We start from the raw sequence: 10,674 nt of genomic DNA, 5'->3' as shown, positions 1-10,674 counted from the left end.
CCTCTGCTGCTCAGAAAATTCTCGGGAAGTGTGATATTATGGTCCACCCCACAAGCCTGCTCCAAGGTACGGCAGCTTAGCACAGCATAACGCTGCCGTCTGTTCACTGTGGCTGGGCTTTGTTAACGAATACTGTTTGAATGTTTAAGAAGAGCTTTCCCTGACATTTTATTTATTCATCAATAATGTCAATTATGCTGCCAGTGGTCAGGCAAAATTCACATTGACACCATTGGCTGGCTGCTGCCAGTGCAAGATTTGCCCAAGAAATAGTTGCAAAACCATGAATGCAATGTTATGCACAGGGGCTTGTGCTGGCTTCCAGAGAGTTTTTATTATCTTTCATTAATGATTTATAATCAACTACAGTTCTCTGGTGTACTTTGCCCTCTGCTTATTTTTAAGGGGCAAGAGTGGGGTTTAGATTAAAGTGTCAGAAGGCAAAGGATAAAAATTGTTTTTCATTAAGATTAAAAAGCAATTAATATCAAAAAGGAGTCATGGCAAAAATAAAAGGGACTTTAAAAATAGTATCTATGGGCTGACTGATCTACACCTCACGTTGGTGGCTAACGCAGACACTTGTTGCTATATAACCTTGCTATAGAAAGCGGAGCTAGAGGAGGCAACAGGGAAGGGCAACTGAAATGATCAAGGAGATCATCTTAAGATCATCTTGCAGGGAGCAAGGAGGCAGGCTGGGACTCTGCAGAGGAGGTGGCCAAGAAAGGACATGTTGGACATTTACAAAGCTTTGGGAACAACAGCCAAGCAGAAGAGCTGCTCACAAGTATTGCAACATCAGCATGGGGGAAACTGGAGGAAACTAGTCTGGTTTAAAACAGACATTCTTTATCCAGATGGTAGTGAACTTTTGTTGCTGGCAGCTACACAAGGCTGTGGGAGTCAGATGGGATCAGCAAGTTGATAAAGGGGTTAGATGGACAATAGATCCATGGATGGATGCTAAAAGGACTAGGCCAGGACGTGCCCCTGAACATCCCTAGCACAGCACCGCTATATAAAGCAGAGAGAGGGGGCAATGGGCTACAGGAGGTGGCTAGGCTCGTGTGCTCTCTCCTATCAGCCTCTCCTATTGCCTCTGCCCAGTGAAAACAGCAAGATGTGTGCTTATATTCATGCACACCCACTGACTTCAGCCCACTTCTTCTGGTGGAGAGGTTTCTTTACTTCAAAAAACTACTTTTTTTTCATGAACAACCTTCTTGTCTGCAGTGTAATCGACAATCTCTTGAAGACACTGACTTTTCTGCTACTGCGTCAGAGATGTCCAGCCCAAATTCATCTTCCTTAGCCAAGGTGACTTCTACCTGGTCCCAACCATCCCAGACAAGCTCTTTCATGCAACGGGAATTGGCTGCGGGATCAGTCTGGCCACACAGCTCCGTGACACGTACTTCAGTGCTGCCCATGGTAAGAGATGGGAAGTCTGCAATAAATGAAGACGGCGGGGGGTGAAGCCTCTTTTGTAAGCAGTGGAGCCAGGGAGTGCTCTGAAACTGTCCTGGTGCATCACAGCAGCAGCCCAGCCTGTGACACTCCCAGTATGGGGCAGATGCAGCAGTGAGCTTTACTGGTGAGGAGCTGGGACAGCTCATGACAGAAAAGAACATCAGCAACTTACAGCTGCACACCTCTGGGAACGCTGAGTCCCTGCCTGAATTCTGTACCCAGGGCATCAGCAGTAAGATGGCCTTTGGTGCCAGACTCTGGTCTTCTGCTCAGTGAGCTAAAATAATGATCATGGGAGATTCAGGCACAGAAGGCAGGGAGTGCAGGTAAGCATTTTTATCAGAGGGATTTAGCCTAACCAAGGGGGGACGGGGACATGCACATCTTTGCTAGGGATAGGGCCAGGCCACCACTCGAGGAGGTCCTGGCCACCTACTGATTCACACCAGGCCAGCAAATACACAATAGCTTCAGCCCAGCTAAACACAACTCTCACAGCTGTAATGCGGATGGCATGCCCAGACAACGGGCAGCTTTGCTACTCAGTGGAGGTGTATTTTAAAGCGGGGTTTTTTTGTACCTTGATGTCTGCCAATCTGTATGAAGTAAATATCTGTAGGAACACCATTATGTTTTTTCGTATTTATTTTTCCTTCACTCATTTCCAGCTTGCCTTCCCCCCCTTCCCCGCCTCCCCCCCTTTAACTATCAGGCTGACAAACCCAAAGCTGTATTGTATTCTCCATCTTATATGTCAGGCACCAGGTGATAAAGATCTGTAAACCAAATGCAGAGGCTGTGCAAGCATAATGAAGGGAATAATGTAATTCTGTAGAGCTTTTATTATCATTCCTCATGAAAGCACTGTACTTCGTGACATAAATCTGCGACCACAACCTTTTCAAACATGGGCTGCTATAGGGAGTTATTACTCAGGTGAGGTGAGGATCTAAGATTGATTTTTACAATGTCATCATACCGTGATGACATTGATTCCATTACCAGTATTTATTTTCTAAGCTTTTCCACATACAGGTCATTTACCTTTTTAAAATACCATAGCAAATGGAAGGGCTGTGTTCAGTGCCACATCCGCAGCTGTGCTTGGGCTCCCCCTTCTCCCCAGCACAGCATACACTCCCTGCCCGAACTCCACCGAGCGTTTCACATTATTCTTTCAGATGTGTAATGCTCTGCATTTTGCTACAGTGAGATCACTTTCTGAATCAGTAAGGGAAAAGGAAAATGTACCAACATATGGTTTTTTGTGCTCCTAAAACCTACGTAAAATTGATAGAGCAGATTTTTAAAGACCAATGCAAGGACCTTTAGTGCTCTTCTCCAACTCTGTCAAAGGGTTAACAGAGACCACCACTAGGCTGAGACTTTGTATGATGTTATATTGATTTTTTTCACAGCTGAGCTATAAATTTCCAAACACCAGCATTTCTAATGCAAATGCTACAGCCTTTCACTCTAGCAACTTACAGGAGCAATGCTATGATTTTAATAAAGCTGTCAGATTAAGTGACTGCATGGTTACACCGTGATATTAATACACGTTCTTAACTGTCAATTAGTTAACCGGCTAATAAAAAGAGCCTAGCTTATAGGATTTTACTAATGAATATAATGCTTTGTTTCTGGGCAAAACATATGCTTTGGATATATAATTAGAAAAAGCCCCCCTCTCTCTTCCCCATCGAGAGAGCATGTGCAGCTGAATAAAGGAGCTCATTATACCTGCGAGGGGTCAAAGTCTGTGGATCTGTAGCTTATGGTATTATGACAGATTACAAAATCACTCTATTATGTTAGTCAATCTGTTTCCAAGCACAAACTAGCAGGGAGCAGGGCACTAGAACCTCCCGAGCAGGGCGCCCGTTGGCTTTCCCCGGAGGTCTTATGATGGGTCAGCTGGCGGTGACACCACCTCTGACAGCTCACATGTCAGACCTTCCCTGCCTGACTTCTGCCTTTGTTATCGCAGAGCCTCTTCACTGACAATCAATCCCTGCTTCAGGTTGCAAAGAGCTCCCAGTAAGAGCTGAAACAAATTTGAAATCCGTGGGTAGCCATCACTTGTGCTAATGAAAGGGAAAAGCAGAGCACTTATGCTCCAGCTGACCTCTCAGGCTCTCGCGTTAAAAAAAAAAAAATTAAGTTTTTAAGTAGAGAGGGGAGCAGCTAAACAGCAACAGCTGGGAAGGAAAGCATTGGGTTCAGCTTTAGTGCGTTTCTTGGTTTAAAAGGAAAAAAGTAATTCATATGCAGGATAAAGAGATTTTAGACATGATAGAGATCCTAAGAAATATTTGACTTTCCTAATCTTCCAGGGAAATTATTCTGCCGGAAAGTCTTATTCAGTCAACTCAGCATAAAACTCCTTCGTACCAAGGGGAAAGAAAATCCCCTTGTATTTGAGAAACACAGCAGTAGTCAGCACTGTGGGCACATACATTTCTGATGGACTGCACCTTTCTAAGATCTTACTGAATACAGGTGGTTCCACTGCTGCTTTGGGCTGGGTGTTTCACCCTCACACCAGTCTGGCAGCTGCACTAGGGCCAGGAGGGCCCCCGGGCTGCCAGCATGACACAGAAAGACTGGGGGGTAAACCCAAACCAGCAGGCTGCTTAGGTAGTCCCCAAGGACTGGAACTAACAAAGCCACGTTTATGCCCCATGGTCAATTGATTGTAGTACCCAGGAAGATGCAAAGTCTGACCGAAGGTTTCCCTGCAGCTGGGGCTTGTACAGGCTCCATCACGTGGGATTTGTCATGTCTAACAAACAGTGAGGTCAGGCTGCAGCCTTTCTCTGAGGGGTAATTTCTGCGTAATCTTTCCTCTTCTCAGCTGCCCTTATCGTGAGACTTGTAGGAACTCATTTCTCTTTGCATCTTCTCCCCACAGTCCAGTTCGATTAAGATTTGCCAAAAGATTCAGAAGCTAGGAGGGCGTAATCTGCATTCACACCCCGTGAGCACACAAGCTGGCTTTCCCCAGGAAGCCAAGCTCAGAAATGTGCTTGCCCTATTATCCATTGAGGGCTTTTTTTGTTGAAATACCATGTTGAGAACACACTTTTAACCATTCCATGTTTACAACAGGCACCAAGTGTCACACAACAGCAGCAATAGCAGCGGCAGCTTCTCTTGTGGTTAAATGACCTACAAAGACCCAGGCAGAGAGGATGGCAGGAGTGGGGAAAGAAATGCATATTTAGCTCTCATGATCCAAGATCACAGAGAGCCAAGTGCTGGGCTGTGGCAGAGCGGGGGTACAGACGAGCAGGGAATGGCTTGCTGCATCTCTTGTTACTTGATGATAAATCAGAGACTGATGGAATGAACATCATCTAAAACAGCAAGCTGAGTCAAGACCCTGGGGCTAGGGCTGGCCCCAAAATGGAAGAGTGTCACCATGCAGGTGCCCCCATGTTCACCATGGATTGGGGTCAGCAAAGATTTAAGGAGCCATTTGGCCCCTTGTCTGATGCAGCCGTGGGGCTCCCAGCTGCTGCAACACGGACCACCCTGACCTCCAGGGACCACAGCAGGAGCTTAGACACCAAATCCGTACAACATCCCGCCTGGAGACACCTGGTTTTGGGGCCAGATGCCACCCGAAACACACCATGGGACAGCCACGGCATCAGGAGGAGCCACAGCCCCTGGAAGATGCAGGATGGCTGAAGAGAGATTTTGTAGGATGATGTTTGATGCCATCCTGCCCCAGCAAGGAGCTGGGCATGGGGTCTGATGCCCAGCAGCGTCAGCAGCTTTCTGGAGCCACCAGGTTCACTTGCAGAGGTGCCCCTGCAAAAGCGGATTACTGGGAAGTTCAGCGTAGACTCACCTTGGGGCAAATGGCTCTAGGTGGCCCTGCTTGAGCAGGGGGCTTGGACCAGATGACCTCCAGAGGTCCCTGCCCTGGTAATAAACCTCACTGCAGCTGCAAAGCACCCTCATAATTTTAACTTTGCCTTTTTCAGTACCCCTCCAAATTAGCTGGAAAATCTCTGAATTGAAATATGGGGTGAAAAATTAAAGCAAGAAACCTCTTCCTTTCTCTTTGAACCATTGGCTCAGATGAGGAGAAGGAGAATTTCCCATAATCAAGCTTTGCTGTTATTATAACGAGACCTGAAGAGAACTTCTCCTTTACCAGGGAGCAACCTTCCCTGGCAAAACCCAGGAAGTCAAAATTGGAGTATTTGAAACAAAGTGAGGTTTGAATAAAATTTCACAGGTTTTCAGGAAGGATGTGGGGGTTTTTTTTCCTATTAATCATCTCAGAGATAAACAGTCTGTCAGTCTCTTTCTCTTGGAGGTAATATCTGTTGTATTTCAGGAGCTAGGTTTTCTTCTCAAATACATTCACAGATTTTTCAAACACATTTATCCCATTTCTTTGCAGAATATACAGCATTACTGGTCATACAAACACCTTGTTAATCCCCAGAGGCTGAATCCAGGCATGGTTAAGTCTGTTCATATCCCTGGATATCAGCAGAGGGACATTAGCTTACACTGGGCAACAATTTGGCCCATACACTCTGATGTATTTGGCTAGCAGCCGAGGAGTTCATGACTTTTATATGTTCCAACAAAAGGCTTTGAAAAGAGCTTTTGATATGGTTATTTGGTGAAAGAGATCAAACATTTCCCCTTTGCATTGATCCTTTTCATGTTTTCAGTATATAAACTAAATTTTAGAAACCTCATCCTGCAGGTGTGCAGGCACGTGGTTTAAGAAATAGATATTTGGGGCGTACGTGCTACTGGGGCAACTGCAGAGGAGAAACGGCAAAGGTTTATGAAATGAACGAAAATGTGAACCAAAAATGATGAGCCCTACATCGTGCCAGAACTGGCAGGCACAGTGGAGATGGGCTCCTGGACTACAGGTGACCCACACGGCAGCTCCCATGTCCCTCGGTCGGCGTTGCTCTTTATGCATTTGCCACCCTAAAGCTCATCCCTGTAAAGCTGAGACGCCCAGGACGTGCGTTTTAACGACACAACAAATGTATCAAAGTGGCCCCGTTTTGCTAGCGTATGAGTGGTGCTGCGCTGCTCCGCCGGCTGCTGGCTGGCTGCTCCCGGGCTCAGCACCCCAGGCGTGGGCAGGCGTGGGTTTGGTGGTGTGTGCAGGGAGCCGGTGGCTTCCCTCCTCCCGGAGCATCCCTCCTGGCAGGGACAAGGGCAGAAAGGTTCCTGCTCCCACAGGGGCACATCTTGGGTGGGTCCCTCTGAAACTGCTGGGCACGGGAAGGTTTGCCCGAGGGTCGGGAGTGACTGAATTCATTTACCCACCGCTCAGCACTTGTTTTCTGACCTCTGCGGCCCCTTTGTGAGCCCTTGTTTGTATGAGCACGGCAATTGTACGTGTGCGGGGCTCTACTGCTGCTCTCAAAAGCTGCCCCCAAAATGAGATTTATTTCTCAGAAATAACAAAACCCAGGCAGGCAGTCATAGTCTCTTCATCTTTCCCGGTTTTTTGATTTCTTTTAAAATGACCTCTAAAATATTTTCCCATTAAAGCAAGGTCTATTTTTAAGCTACCAATGTCATTTAATTAGTCATTTTTCACGAGAGGCACATCTGACTGGAATTTATGCTCTTTTTATCCCCTTTTAGCAGCATATACATTTTTCTCTACCAATGAGTAAGACGGGGTCTCTTAGTCTTAGATCTAATGATTGCTACTTTTTTTTCCCCTTTTCCCTCACCTTCCCCCTCAGATCCTGGAAGCAAGTACATTAGACAGTCTGTGCACCCCCATTTCACAGATCATCTGACTCACAGCATAGGAGCTAAGAAGTAATATGCTCTGAAATCAAGATGCACTCAGTAGAAAAAGAAATACATATATATTTTTTAACATCTGTTTTAGACATTTTTATCTGTCCTTTCTATACCTGTCCACATTGTCTGATGCTTGTTGTCCCCTTGGAATGAGTTTCCAATGCAAAAATATGAGAGTTTCATAGTATCAGACCATTAAAATAACATACAGCTTTATTTCCACCCCAATCACATAAAGGATGGTGCTGTTCCTCTACTCAGCACTCACAGCTGGGTCAACATACATTTTGGGGAAAAAATGCACAGATCTTGAATTGAAATGCTCATAAATACAAACAATAGCAGAGAAGAAAACATGGGTTTGCCCAGCTTAAATGCCCTCAAGATCTCATAGCTGATTCAGAATAGTGAGTTCAGATGCTGAGCACATGGGTCACATCCTGGCATCCTTGTGCAGAATGGCCGTGTGTCCGAATTCCCTGTGACATGGCCATTTTGCTTACAGACTTTTAGACGTGGCAGCAGCAAAAACCTTGAGAAGGCGAGAGATCAGGCAGAGGTGGAACACATCTGTATATGCTTTGCCTTTTTTCTTGAGGTTACCTGCATATATGCAAGACCGCTGGCTGCTGTACAGCAAGGTGTGCACTGCAAGGCAGTCACCCCACCTGGGAGTAAACCCCGAGTCCGAGGGAGAAGCCTGGTCCCCCTCCCAGAGCTGTAGTCCTTCTGCATTGCTGGCAGAAAGCGAAGAACATGTGGTTTTACTTCTTACCTCTTATTACGGGGCTGCTTTTACTTGAACTAAAGTAAGTGGATGTCTGCATAAGCAGCAGAAAGCTGCCCCTGTTACCAGTCACTGGGGGTCAGCTTTCATACACAAGCTACCAAGGAAAGCAAGGGAGAAGCTGTTATAAAGGAACTGGGCATGGGAAGCCCCTTCACCGGCTCCATTTTTGGAGCTGTTCCTTGCTACCCAGCTGTTGTGTGAGATGGCCGCATGCTCCCCGGCAAGGCTAGCACACACGGAGCGCTGGGTCAAAGCAGCCTCTGCTACGCAGCTCTTTGAGGATACAGATATTGTGCACGCTGATGGCACTGCTTCTCGGGACTCTCTAAGCCTCTGCTCAGAGACGTAGAGCCAACAATTACTGTTATCATTAGCGCCTTGGACATCTACTTACGTACCAGAACCCCATTATGCTAGGTGCTGCACAACCCATGATGAAAGCCTGGTGCCTGCGACACCCCTTTAGGGGTCAGCAGCAGGAGCATTGCTGGCAGCCCCAACAGCAGCGAGGCTGTGGGTCCCTGACAGCAGCCATACGGGGAAAGAAGCCTATGGTTGAGTGAATTGCAAAGGGAGGCCAAGTGCAGAGAAAACAAAACCTGTCAGTACTGCTTCAACCTCTAAACAGATACCAGACAGGAGAGAAGAGCCTCCTCGCTCTCTGCTCAGGAAGCACTGGGTTAAAGTTTGCTTACTAGCTTTGCGGGCAGCTTTTCTCTCAGCCCTGTGTCACAAGAGTGTGTGGGAAAAGGCTCTGGTATCCCACTCTGCGAAGCTCAAGGATTTGTAGCGGTTGGTCACTGTGAACTTGGAGTTACTGTCGCATGTGTTACTGGGAAGAAAATCTCAGTGTTCAGGTGTAAAGCTCTTTTTGAAGTATTTGGGTACTAGTGAGGGATGAACAGTGCTTCCTAGTAAAAAGCCAGAATCTGCTCGTGCTGCAAAACATCAAGTGTTAAAGTGATTCTGCTGCAAGATCATCTTTGCTCAGCACTTTGGGAGATAGACTATGTAAACTTGCTTCCATCTCCGATAGTCTCTCTTGCCCTCTCAGGCGATGGACTTCTCTTTGCTTTTTGACCCGTGATCGTGAATCTCTGCTGTCCCTCACAGTCAGCTTTCTTGGGAAAAGCTGCTGTAGTCATCTGCATTATCATGAGAAGCCAGCTCCCATCTGGTGAAACTGCAGGAAGCTGCACCCACCCTGCTTGAATCAGGATTGCAGGTGTTGAAGACAGAGCAGCAACCAGAGTACAAAAACCATTCTGAGATGGCAAATGTTACTCCATGACATTGCAGTGGTATGGAGCCAGAAAAACCAGCAAACATCATGGACTTTAGAGCTGGGAGACGTGACACCAAGGTCTGGGAGAACGGGAGAACACCTGAAAGGTGTTGACTGTAGATTTTAAAGCCAGAAGAAACAGTCAGAGAAGCTGAAGATGGCCTGGTGTAGAGCACCAGTCAGGGATGTCCGGATGCTCACCCCTGCGTTGACCCTAACAGCCTGTGGTTGAGTTGGAGCTGTGGTTTTCAACCTCAAGGGTGCCACACGTTGCACAGAAGGCGTCCATGAGAGGTGACCAGGAAAAGCAAGTTCACACACCCTGTACCTTGGATAAAGCAAGTTCAAAGCCCCACTAGCGAAAAAATGGGAGACTGTCAATTGAAATAAGGTTGACAAACATGAACTAAAGACCATTTAAATGCTGAACTTGATAAAGTATTTTCAAAAATACCTTACAGCTGAAGAAGAAGGAATATTATTCAGAAATAATAAGTCTTGTAGGAGCCCAAGTCCTGCTTTCGGAGTAGCTTGGCTATTAGGATGCTACACTGTACTCTGGGTCAGTGGGCTTGACCACACTTCTGAAGGCTGGATTTGGACTCCCAGGTCACTGATGAGGAAAATGGTTACCCTTTTTCCTCTCAGAAGTCCTACCTGTTCCCCCGTGGATACCGTAGATGTGAGGACAGCTGTCACAGGGAAAGATACTTCAAAGCTGCAAGTGTAAAACCAGGCTGCTGGGCTTTGGCAGGGGCCGTCGGCGAGTCAGACTCCAGCAACTGCCCGGTGCACAAAGATGCAGCAGCGCTGCTGACAGCAGGCTGAGGCCAGAGGCTCCAGTCCCTCACATTAGAGCCTCACATGGATAAAAACCCAAAAGGCAGAAAGCCCTGACCTTCCTGGAGAAACTAAGCTCTGGCAGGTTCTGTAGCCTTTCAAGCAGCGAGACACCTATTTTATTTAGGGAGCTTATAGTTGCTTTGCTAAACTGAGGGATGTTGTTATATTTACCATATTTTTCTTTCCTTTCCCAACAGTGCTGTTACCAGCAGAGAACAGATAACCACTTCTCGTAGGTGGTGAACCTCCTGCCAGCGGCCTTTCCTGGTCAGATGCTGCTGTGGGACTTCACAGGGGAAACTGGGCACACGCTGGGCTACCTTTTGCGGAGTGCAGCCAGCTAAATATCTCATAAATAAACAGGAGAGGTTGCCTTGGCCATGCCAGCCAGCCAACAGGCAAGCTAAAAGCCAGGGAAATCGTTCCAGGAAAAAGAAAGAAAAGAAAAGCTTAATCTTAGTAAAAATATAGT

This window comes from Pelecanus crispus, chromosome 3, assembly GCF_030463565.1.
Source record: "Pelecanus crispus isolate bPelCri1 chromosome 3, bPelCri1.pri, whole genome shotgun sequence".
NCBI classification, from domain to species: domain Eukaryota; kingdom Metazoa; phylum Chordata; class Aves; order Pelecaniformes; family Pelecanidae; genus Pelecanus; species Pelecanus crispus.
The sequence above is the reverse complement of the archived record's forward strand: the minus strand, read 5'-3'. Positions refer to the sequence as shown.